General features: G+C 52.2%; 3 non-coding genes across 3 annotated transcripts; all 3 read right to left on the reverse strand.

Annotated features, from left to right (window-relative positions):
* Nucleotides 1-5,187: 5,187 nt before the first annotated feature.
* On the reverse strand, nucleotides 5,188-5,259 carry trnap-agg (transfer RNA proline (anticodon AGG)). The gene has a single exon. It is a non-coding gene; the product is annotated as a tRNA-Pro (tRNA).
* Nucleotides 5,260-7,376: 2,117 nt separating this feature from the next.
* On the reverse strand, nucleotides 7,377-7,448 carry trnap-agg (transfer RNA proline (anticodon AGG)). Its single transcript has one exon. It is a non-coding gene; the product is annotated as a tRNA-Pro (tRNA).
* A 2,115-nt stretch (nucleotides 7,449-9,563) lies between these two features.
* trnap-agg (transfer RNA proline (anticodon AGG)) lies at nucleotides 9,564-9,635 on the reverse strand. The gene has a single exon. It is a non-coding gene; the product is annotated as a tRNA-Pro (tRNA).
* Between the last annotated feature and the right edge of the window lie 1,256 nt (nucleotides 9,636-10,891).

The following is a 10,891-nucleotide window of genomic DNA, read 5'->3' on the forward strand; positions in this document are numbered from 1 at the left end:
CGTAAGGCTCCTGCACCGCGACACGTAGGGCCAGCTCCTGCAGGTCTGTCTTGGGTTTCCTGGACAGTCCGTGCTGCTGAGCAACATCTACGCCCCCAATGGGGAAGCTGAGCGGCTCGCCTTCTTCAAGCAGCTGGAGGCGAGCTGCTTTCAGCAGCCAGGGCTGGTCGTCGGAGATTTTAACTGTGCACTGAGTGCGCTCGATGTCGCGGTTGGGATGACCTTTAAGAGCAGTGCTGCTCGCAGCTTCCTGGAGCGCAGTGCGGAAGCTCACTGGTTCGTGGATGCGTGGCGTCAGGCTTAGTGTGCGCGGAGGGACTTTTCTCGGCGGCAGGTCGTCGAAGGTGTCTTGAGACAGAGCCGGATCGACCTGTTGCAGGGGCACATGAGTCTCTTCCCGTGCCTGAGCCAGATGCGCTATGTGTTCATGACCCTGAGCGACCATGCTGTGCTTCACTTTTCTCTAGCAGGGGCACAGGAGGACCGGTGCCCCGGCCTCTGGTGCTTTAATAAGGCGCTCCTAGGGAGGCTTCATTCTGTCAGGGCATAGAAGACCTTATCCGGCAGCAGCTGCAGTGTCCCCTGTATAGGTCAGAAAAACTGGTCTGGTGGGATAATCTCAAGTACGCCATCAAAGAGTTCAGTATCTAGTATGGCCTGTCCCGGGGGCGGGAGAAGGCCAGGCGGGAGAGACAGCTTCGGGCTCGGATCACCTCAGAGCTCGGGCTCCTGGCAGATCACGGCGGGGGCTGCGAGCTCTTGCTGGAGCTGAGGGGTGAGCTGCAAGCCCTGGAGGAGGAGAAGTGGAGAGGAGCCAGGGTGCGCAGCAGAGCCCAGTATCTTGCCAAGGGCGAGAAGAGCACGAGGTTCTTTTTCGGCCTGGAGCAGGAGAGGCAGCGCAGCTCCTTCATCGAGGAGCTGGTGGGAGAGGACGGTGTGCGGCTCTCTGCCCCCGAGGCCGTTAGGAATGAGGTGTTTTCTTTTTATAGCGCGGTGTTTTCCTTTTATAGCGCTTTTGTTCTGGCCGAAGTGGTGGATGAGCAGCAGACCCGGGCCATGCTGGCTTGGGTGAGTACCCGCCTGTCACAGAGCGATCGTGAGCTCTGTGACAGTGCGCTGAGCTTGGAGGAAGTGCTTGAAGCACTTCGGGGCTCGTCTCCTGACAAGAGCCCTGGGTGGGACGGGCTCTCCTCCAAGCTCTACAGACACTTTCAGCAGTCCCTGGGGCCCCTCCTTCTGGAGGTGTTCCAGGAGATTGCCAGGACCGGCGCTCTGACCCCATCTATGAGAAGGGGGGTGATCTCTCTTGTCTACAAAAAGCAGGGGGATCCCTCCCTTTTGAAAAACTTTCGCCCGATCAGTCTGTTGAACACAGACTATAAGATACTAACTCGTGTTCTCTCCCTCAGGCTCGGGAAGGTTCTGCCCAGGATCCTGTCGCCTTCGCAGACCTACTGCGTCAAGTGGAGAGACATCGCGGACACGGTGTGCTCCATCAGAGATGTTGTGGACCTTATGCGGGAGCAGCCGAGGGGTGGATACGTCCTGAAACTGGACCAGGAGAAGGCCTTCGACAGGGTGGAGCATTCCTTCCTGTTTGAGGTCTTGAAGAGCTTTGGCTTCGGCGAGGCCTTCATCTCCTGGGTGAGGCTCGTGTACAAGGGGATCGTGAGCTGTGTCAAGGTGAATGGTTCCCTCACGAGCTTCTTTCCAGTGACCTTGCCTGGGGGCACCGCCACCTCGTTGATCTACCAATATGCTGACGACACCAGACTGACGTTGGCAGAGGTGGCGGAGATCTCGGCCATTTTAGAGGTGGTGCAGGCCTACTGCGCTGCCTCGGGCGCCAAGGTAAACTTGGAGAAGTCTGAGGTCATGCCGGTGGGGAGGGCAGACCTTGCCCCGCTCTTCGGTTACCCTTTCAGGGTTGAGACGGGTCACCTGAAGGTTCTTGGCATCTACATTAACGCTGATGAGCAGGCCACTGGGCTTCTCCTGTGGAAGGAGAAGCTCATTAAGATGAGGGCAAATTAAATCGGTGGAGACACAGGTCCCTGACCCTAAAGGGAAGGGTCCTGCTCGTTAACACACTGTGCCTGTCCCTCTTGTGGTACCCACTGTCTGTGATGCCTCTTCCTGAACGGGTAGAGAATGAGATTAGGCAACTGGTGGTGGGATTCGTGTGGGAGGGGAAGCCTCCGCGGGTCACTCATGACACCCTCATTGGGAAAATCTCCAGGGGTGGGCTGAAGCTGTGTGATGTAGGCCTGAAGCTGAAAAGCTTTAGGCTGAAAGTAGTGAAGAAGTTCCTTGACCTGGATAATGTCAGCATTTGGAAGATTGGTATGGGAAGCTACCTCGAGACTTGCGGGGGCTTGGGGCAGGAGACTCTCCTGGTGAGGCTGACTCCGGGGTTGATAAAACATCTGCCCTCCTTTTACAGGGAGGTCCTGCTGGCGAGGGGGTAGTTCATGTCCCAGCATGTCTCCTACACGCCGGAGACCCGGGCCCAGATTCTGGAACAGCCTCTGTTCCTCGACCCCCTGCTGGTGTCTCGATGGAACAGGCAGCTCTACGAGGCTGGCATATCCAAGGTCAAGGATCTTCTTTATGAAGTAAAGGACGGATTTCTGCCCACCCAGGCTATTGTCGACGCTGTGCGAGAGGTCGACGACGAGCTGCCTGTCAGTAAGATCCGTCAGGATTACGAGCAGCTCAAACTCGGTCTCCCGGACAGTTGGCTGGAGAAGCTCCATCTACAAGACGGGGCAGCAGGCCCGGCCTGGCTGGAGCTGAGGGTGAAGTGGGGGGACCGTGGGGTGGACCTCCTGGGGTGCACCACCAGCATGTTCTACAGGCTGATGGTGGCGAAACGCTTCAGAGTGCCGGTCTCAGAGGTGTTCTGGGGTAAGATCTTCCCCCAGCTCGAGCCAGGGCGTACTTGACGGATCTGCTGGATGGCCTGTTTCGCTCTGTTCGAGGAGCTGTTCTTGACGGGGTGCCCTGGAAAGAGCTGTTCCTCTTTGGGTACCGCGGGTCTGAGAGGGGGGTTAACGCCATTTTAGTGAACCTCCTCCTCAGCCTAACGAGGACAGCTGTCTGGGAGAGGAGGAACCTCATGATGTACAATGGCCTGAAGCCAGACCTTGTCAGGCTGTGCATTGCCAGGGTGAAGGACTGCTTCTCTCTCAGCCTGGCCTACTGCAGGGCTGAGAGGCGGATGGCCGACTTTCGCAGGATCTTCTTAAAAAATAACATCTTTGTGGACCTGCGGGAGGAAGGCCTGTACTTCCGGCTCTGAGATGGGGGTGTCTTTGAACAAAAGACACACACGGCTCCACCCTTTTCCACCCCTGAATAGCATTGGCGAGTTGAATAGCATTCAATTCACATCGAATAGCATTGGCCCCTGAATAGCCCCTGAATAGCATTGGCGTAGCTCAGCACTGGGCCACTGGGCACAATTTCCCACCGTTTCCAGAGTGTAGTGGTTATCACGTTAGCCTCACATGTGGAATGTCCCCAGTTCAAAACAGAGCAGCTTTTTTTGTTGCCACGCACACTGTTTGGGGATTCGCCTAGCGCTGTGATCGAACAGACCCACTCACCTCTTAGTGTGGCGGGATCTGCACAGTGCATGTCGCAGCGCTTTCTGCTTTCACTTCAATGTGCTTCCTGATGTCGAGTCGTGTGCTGTGCAGAGGCTCTGAAAGCGAGAGCAATGAAAAAGTGCACAGCGCTGTGAAAGAAAACACAGAGAAGTGAAAGGCAGTCCTTTCTCTAAGACCGGGGTAAAGTTAGCTTGAAGTTCAAAAACGATTTTGGCACACCTGTAGTGCTTTGGCGAAATCTCTTAGAGTTACAAAAACACTTGCTTTGTGTATAAAATGCATTATGAATGCTTTCTCAGCCTTCACTTTGCCATTTTTATGACTTTTTTTTACCACGCTCAAATATTGTTTTGTCCATATCTTCACAATGGAAGCACAGAACGTCTTCAAACCAAATGCATTTTAAAGACCACAACTTGTGGAAATTTCCACATTCTCTACATCAAACTTTCAGTGAGCTAATTTCGTTTTTCATCGATGCGTAATTACGCACTAACTGGAACCCGGGGGACCGCTGTGTGCAAATGTTCACAATGCGAGAAAAACTGTTCAATACGGCTTCATGCGAAAAACCCGTATATGACCTTAGGAAGCAGAACAGTGCAGTCTCCAATTACCCAGACTGTAAGATGACAAGATGAGTTGATGGAAAGAGCACAAAAGTTCAGCTCGTACAATAGGCAACGAAGATCACAGCGTCGTCATCGCACATGAAAGGACTGCCTTGCAGACCAAGGGCAGTGAGCGGTGCCCTGTAAGAGGGGCAGAGGCGGTAAGCCATGATGCCGAGACACATGAAGCGAGGGGGATTAGCTCAAATGGTACAGCGCTCGCTTAGCATGCCCGGTGCTCTCGTTTAGCCTCTGCGACTTCTGACAGGTGCTCCTCCATTGCAGAGAGAATGTCCTTCAGTTGTCAAGCGTTGAAGGGCCACACCTCCTTCCCAACCTCAGTCTGCACTGAGTGCGTCTCCGGCATTTTCTCGTCCAATTTGTCAGCTTAGCAAGTGAAAAGTATATCCGAGTGAAAACAGTGCTGATAATACTCTCACGATATGTTAGAAGACGTGCTTTTGATCATCGATTGCTTAACAATCACATTCGTTCGACTTGAGCCATCAAGCTCGTAGTTTTCCTTCAAATCTTGAAAGCTCTCAGTGAGAACATCATAGGCTGCAGGACGCCCCATAACTTGATTACTTCAACAGAAAGAAGAGCAGACAGCTCCACAAATATGTGAGGCGCAGAGAGCGCAAGGCGAGCCGCACACGTTTCGGTGGCTGAGAGAGGGCGGTTTTTGCTTCTGCATTTCCCAAGTAAGGACGCATGACAACAAGCGATCGCGGTGCTCATCTACGACACAGTGGTGATGAGTTTTCAGTACGTGTTCTTTTGAACGAGCAATGAGGTTGCCGCCTTGGACAGCTGACTGCACGCTCTCATTGTGCCACGTGATGAGAATTCACCAGGCTCGTTCAGTCATTAGTCACATTCCATCGTTTGCCATAAGCAGACGCTGCGAAGTGATGTGGTTATCAGTTCCCAGTCTTGTGGAAGAGGAGGAAAAGAGCACACGAGGGCTCATCCGGGAGTTGAACCCGGGACCTCTCGCACCCTAAGCGAGAATCATACCACTAGACCAACGAGCCACAGCAGCACTTTCCATTTCAATCTGTCAGCGAGCTTGAGGATGGGGAGAGGCGCCATTCGCTCGTCCAGTCAGACCTTCATCAATAAGTCAAGAAAGCTGCAATTACACGACTGCCTTGTAGACGAAGGGCAGTGAACTGTGCCCGGTAAGAGGGGAACAAGCGGCACTAGGTGACGCCGAGGCATAAGTCCCAGCGAGGGGGGTTGGCTTGTATGGTACAGCGCTTGCTTTGCATGTGGGAGATAGCAGGATCAATTCCCGCATCCTCCAGGTGTGTGCTTAGAGCTTGATGTGCCGAAAGGTGTCCTTTAGCCTGTGGTCCCGCCTTACATGGAGAGCATCGTGCAGCTGTCAAGCGTTTCGCAGCCAGGCCCCCTTTTCATGTTCTCTCTGGCTTAAGCGTCACTCCGCCCCTCTCTCTTGACATTTCATGTCAGCATGTCAGAAGTCCGAGTGACATTTTTAATGGCTGAGTGAGGGCACGATGCTGAAGCAGAGAGGCCACTTCAGCCACAGAGACTTGTGCTAGGTGAGATCTGAAAGACGGACTCGCAACAGAAACAGACCAAAAATGTATCGGTGAGATCAAAAGGCAAATGCAACATTCAGCAGAGGGCGTCTAAAGATTAGGGAACGGGCGACTGAAATCCATGTGAGGCAAACTTTCCGGTGTGTGTACTGCAGCTGGGCTTGTTGGCGTAATTGGTAGTGCGTCAGTCTCGTCATCTGACGGGCCTGAGTTTGATCCTCACACGGGGCAGGGCTGCTTCCTCTCTTGCTCTTTTCAAACACTTGCGGCAACTGTTCGCTCATAACCACGTCTGGAATGCGTGACCTTTACACGGGCGAGAAGCAACGCCGCATCCCTTTTCTAAAGAACATTCACATTCAGAAATAAGTCAAGAAATTTGCCATTACTTTCGCTCGCACTGCTGTCAGCCTGCCCATGTTGCCAAAGAAAGATTCACTCGGCGTCAACATGACAGAACAGCGATCACTTGAAAGCAATGTTCCACACTCCGTAAGCAAGAACTTCAGTGTTTGCAGTCACCCGATATGCCGATAGTCAAAGGAGCGCAAAACACGAAGCGTCAACAGACAAGATGAGTGGATGGAAAGAGCGTTGAATTGATGAGCACAAAAGTTCAGCTCGTACAATAGGCAACGAAGGTCTCAGCGTAGTCATCGCACTTGAAAGGACTGCCTTGCAGACCAAGGGCAGTGGGCGGTGCCCGGTAAGAGGGGCAGAGGCGGTAAGACATGATGCCGAGAAGCATGAAGCGAGGGGGATTAGCTCAAATGGTAGAGCGCTCGCTTAGCATGCAAGAGGTAGTGGGATCGATGCCCGCATCCTCCAGGTCTGAGTTTGGATCTCCGGAAGCCCGGTGCTCTTGTTTAGCTTCTGCGACTTCTGACAGGTGCTCCTCCGTTGCGGAGAGAATGTCCTTCAGTTGTCAAGCGTTGAAGGGCCACACCTCCTTCCCAACCTCAGTCTGCACTGAGTGCGTCTCCGGCATTTTCTCCTCCAATTTGTCAGCTTAGCAAGTGAAAAGTATATCCGAGTGAAAACAGTGCTGATAATACTCTCAGGAATTTTTAGAAGATGTGCTTTTGTTCATCGATTGCTTAACAATCACATTCGTTCGACTTGAGCAATCAAGCTCGTAGTTTTCCTTCAAATCTTGAAAGCTCTCAATGAGAACATCATAGGCTGCAGGACGCCCCGTAACTTGATTACTTCAACAGAAAGAAGAGCAGACAGCTCCAAAAATATGCGAGGCGCAGAGAGCGCAAGGCGAGCCGCACACGTTTCGGTGGCTGAGAGAGGGCAGTTTTTGCTTCTGCATTTCCCAAGTAAGGACGCATGACAACAAGCGATCGCGGTGCTCATCTACGACATAGTGGTGATGAGTTTTCAGTACGTGTTCTTTTGAACGAGCAATGAGGTTGCCGCCTCGGACAGCTGACTGCACGCTCTCATTGTGCCACGTGATGAGAATTCACCAGGCTCGTTCAGTCATTAGTCACATTCCATCGTTTGCCATAAGCAGACGCTGCGAAGTGATGTGGATATCAGTTCCCAGTCTTGTGGAAGAGGAGGAAAAGAGCACACAAGGGCTCATCCGGGAGTTGAACCCGGGACCTCTCGCACCCTAAGCGAGAATCATACCACTAGACCAACGAGCCACAGCAGCACTTTCCATTTCAATCTGTCGCGAGCTTGAGGATGGGGGAGAGGCGTCATTCGCTCGTCCAGTCAGACCTTCATCAATAAGTCAAGAAAGCCGCAATTACACGACTGCCTTGTAGACGAAGGGCAGTGAACTGTGCCCGGTAAGAGGGGAACAAGCGGCACTAGGTGACGCCGAGGCATAAGCCCCAGCGAGGGGGGTTGGCTTGTATGGTACAGCGCTTGCTTTGCATGTGGGAGGTAGCAGGATCAATTCTCGCATCCTCCAGGTGTGTGCTTAGAGCTTGATGTGCCAAAAGGTGTCCTTTAGCCTGTGGTCACACCTTGCATGGAGAGCATCGTGCAGCTGTCAAGCGTTTCGCAGCCACGCCCCCTTTTCATCTTCTCTCTGGCTTAAGCGTCTCCGCCACTCTCTCTTGACATTTCATGTCAGCTTGTCAGAAGTCCGAGTGACAATTTTAATGGCTGAGTGAGGGCACGATGCTGAAGCAGAGAGGCCACTTCAGCCAGAGAGACTTGTGCTAGGTGAGATCTGAAAGACGGACTCACAACAGAAACAGACCAAAAATGTATGGGTGAGATCAAAAGGCAAATGCAACATTCAGCAGAGGGCGTCTAAAGATTAGGGAACGGGCAACTGAAATACATGTGAGGCAAACTTTCCGGTGTGTGTCCTGCAGCTGGATTTGTTGGCGTAATTGGTAGTGCGTCAGTCTCATCATCTGAAGGGCCTGAGTTTGATCCTCACACGGGGCAGGGCTGCTTCCTCTCTTGCTCTTTTCAAACACTTGCGGCAACTGTTCGCTCATAACCACGTCTGGAATGCGTGACCTTTACACGGGCGAGAAGCAACGCCGCATCCCTTTTCTAAAGAACATTCACATTCAGAAATAAGTCAAGAAATTTGCCATTACTTTCGCTCGCACTGCTGTCAGCCTGCCCATGTTGCCAAAGAAAGATTCACTCGGCGTCAACATGACAGAACAGCGATCACTTGAAAACAATGTTCCACACTCCGTAAGCAAGAACTTCAGTGTTTGCAGTCACCCGATATGCCGATAGTCAAAGGAGCGCAAAACACGAAGCGTCAAAAGACAAGATGAGTTGATGGAAAGAGCGTTGAATTGATGAGCACAAAAGTTCAGCTCGTACAATAGGCAACGAAGGTCCCAGCGTCGTCATCGCACTTGAAAGGACTGCCTTGCAGACCAAGGGCAGTGGGCGGTGCCCGGTAAGAGGGGCAGAGGCGGTACGACATGATGCCGAGAAGCATGAAACGAGGAGGATGAGCTCAAATGGTAGAGCGCTCGCTTAGCATGCCAGAGGTAGCGGGATTGATGCCCGCATCCTCCAGGTCTGAGTTTAGAGCTCCAGGAGCCTGGTGCTCTCATTTAGCCTCTGTGACTTCTGACAGGTGCTCCTCCGTTGCGGAGAAAATGTCCTTCAATTGTCAAGCGTTGAAGGGCCACACCTCCTTCCCAACCTCAGTCTGCACTGAGTGCGTCTCCGGCATTTTCTCGTCCAATTTGTCAGCTTAGCAAGTGAAAAGTATATCCGAGTGAAAACAGTGCTGATAATACTCTCAGGAATTGTTAGAAGACGTGCTTTTGATTATCGATTCCTTAACAATCACATTCGTTCGACTTGAGCAATCAAGCTCGTAGTTTTCCTTCAAATCTTGAAAGCTCTCAGTGAGAACATCATAGGCTGCAGGACGCCCCGTAACTTGATTACTTCAACAGAAAGAAGAGCAGACAGCTCCACAAATATGCGAGGCGCAGAGAGCGCAAGGCGAGCCGCACACGTTTCGGTGGCTGAGAGAGGGCAGTTTTTGCTTCTGCATTTCCCAAGTAAGGACGCATGACAACAAGCGATCGCGGTGCTCATCTACGACATAGTGGTGATGAGTTTTCAGTACGTGTTCTTTTGAACGAGCAATGAGGTTGCCGCCTCGGACAGCTGACTGCACGCTCTCATTGTGCCACGTGATGAGAATTCACCAGGCTCGTTCAGCCATTAGTCACATTCCATCGTTTGCCATAAGCAGACGCTGCGAAGTGATGTGGATATCAGTTCCCAGTCTTGTGGAAGAGGAGGAAAGGAGCACACAAGGGCTCGTCCGGGAGTTGAACCCGGGACCTCTCGCACCCTAAGCGAGAATCATACCACTAGACCAACTAGCCACAGCAGCACTTTCCATTTCAATCTGTCAGCGAGCTTGAGGATGGGGGAGAGGCGTCATTCGCTCGTCCAGTCAGACCTTCATCAATAAGTCAAGAAAGCCGCAATTACACGACTGCCTTGTAGACGAAGGGCAGTGAACTGTGCCCGGTAAGAGGGGAACAAGCGGCACTAGGTGACGCCGAGGCATAAGCCCTAGCGAGGGGGGTTGGTTTGTATGGTACAGCGCTTGCTTTGCATGTGGGAGGTAGCAGGATCAATTCTCGCATCCTCCAGGTGTGTGCTTAGAGCTTGATGTGCCAAAAGGTGTCCTTTAGCCTGTGGTCACACCTTGCATGGAGAGCATCGTGCAGCTGTCAAGCGTTTCGCAGCCACGCCCCCTTTTCATCTTCTCTCTGGCTTAAGCGTCTCCGCCACTCTCTCTTGACATTTCATGTCAGCTTGTCAGAAGTCCGAGTGACAATTTTAATGGCTGAGTGAGGGCACGATGCTGAAGCAGAGAGGCCACTTCAGCCAGAGAGACTTGTGCTAGGTGAGATCTGAAAGACGGACTCACAACAGAAACAGACCAAAAATGTATCGGTGAGATCAAAAGGCAAATGCAACATTCAGCAGAGGGCGTCTAAAGATTAGGGAACGGGCGACTGAAATCCATGTGAGGCAAACTTTCCGGTGTGTGTCCTGCAGCTGGGTTTGTTGGCGTAATTGGTGGTGCGTCAGTCTCGTCATCTGAAGGGCCTGAGTTTGATCCTCACACGGGGCAGGGCTGCTTCCTCTCTTGCTCTTTTCAAACACTTGCGGCAACTGTTCGCTCATAACCACGTCTGGAATGCGTGACCTTTACACGGGCGAGAAGCAACGCCGTATCCCTTTTCTAAAGAACATTCACATTCAGAAATAAGTCAAGAAATTTGCCATTACTTTCGCTCGCAGTGTTTCTTCAGTGTTTGCAGTCACCCGATATGCCGATAGTCAAAGGAGCGCAAAACACGAAGCGTCAAAAGACAAGATGAGTTGATGGAAAGAGCGTTGAATTGATGAGCACAAAAGTTCAGCTCGTACAAAAGGCAACGAAGGTCTAGGCGTTGTCATCGCATTTGAAAGGACTGCCTTGCAGACTAAGGGCAGTGGGAGGTTGCTGTTTTGAGACGGAGGCATTGGGATGGTGGGCCGAGATCTATTCTTCTTAAGGATTTCTTCATCGTGAAAGATCGGTCCACAGGTCATCCAACGAACTCAGGGAATCATGTGGTACTGA

This window comes from Lepisosteus oculatus, chromosome 14 (assembly GCF_040954835.1).
Source record: "Lepisosteus oculatus isolate fLepOcu1 chromosome 14, fLepOcu1.hap2, whole genome shotgun sequence".
NCBI classification, from domain to species: Eukaryota; Metazoa; Chordata; class Actinopteri; order Semionotiformes; family Lepisosteidae; genus Lepisosteus; species Lepisosteus oculatus.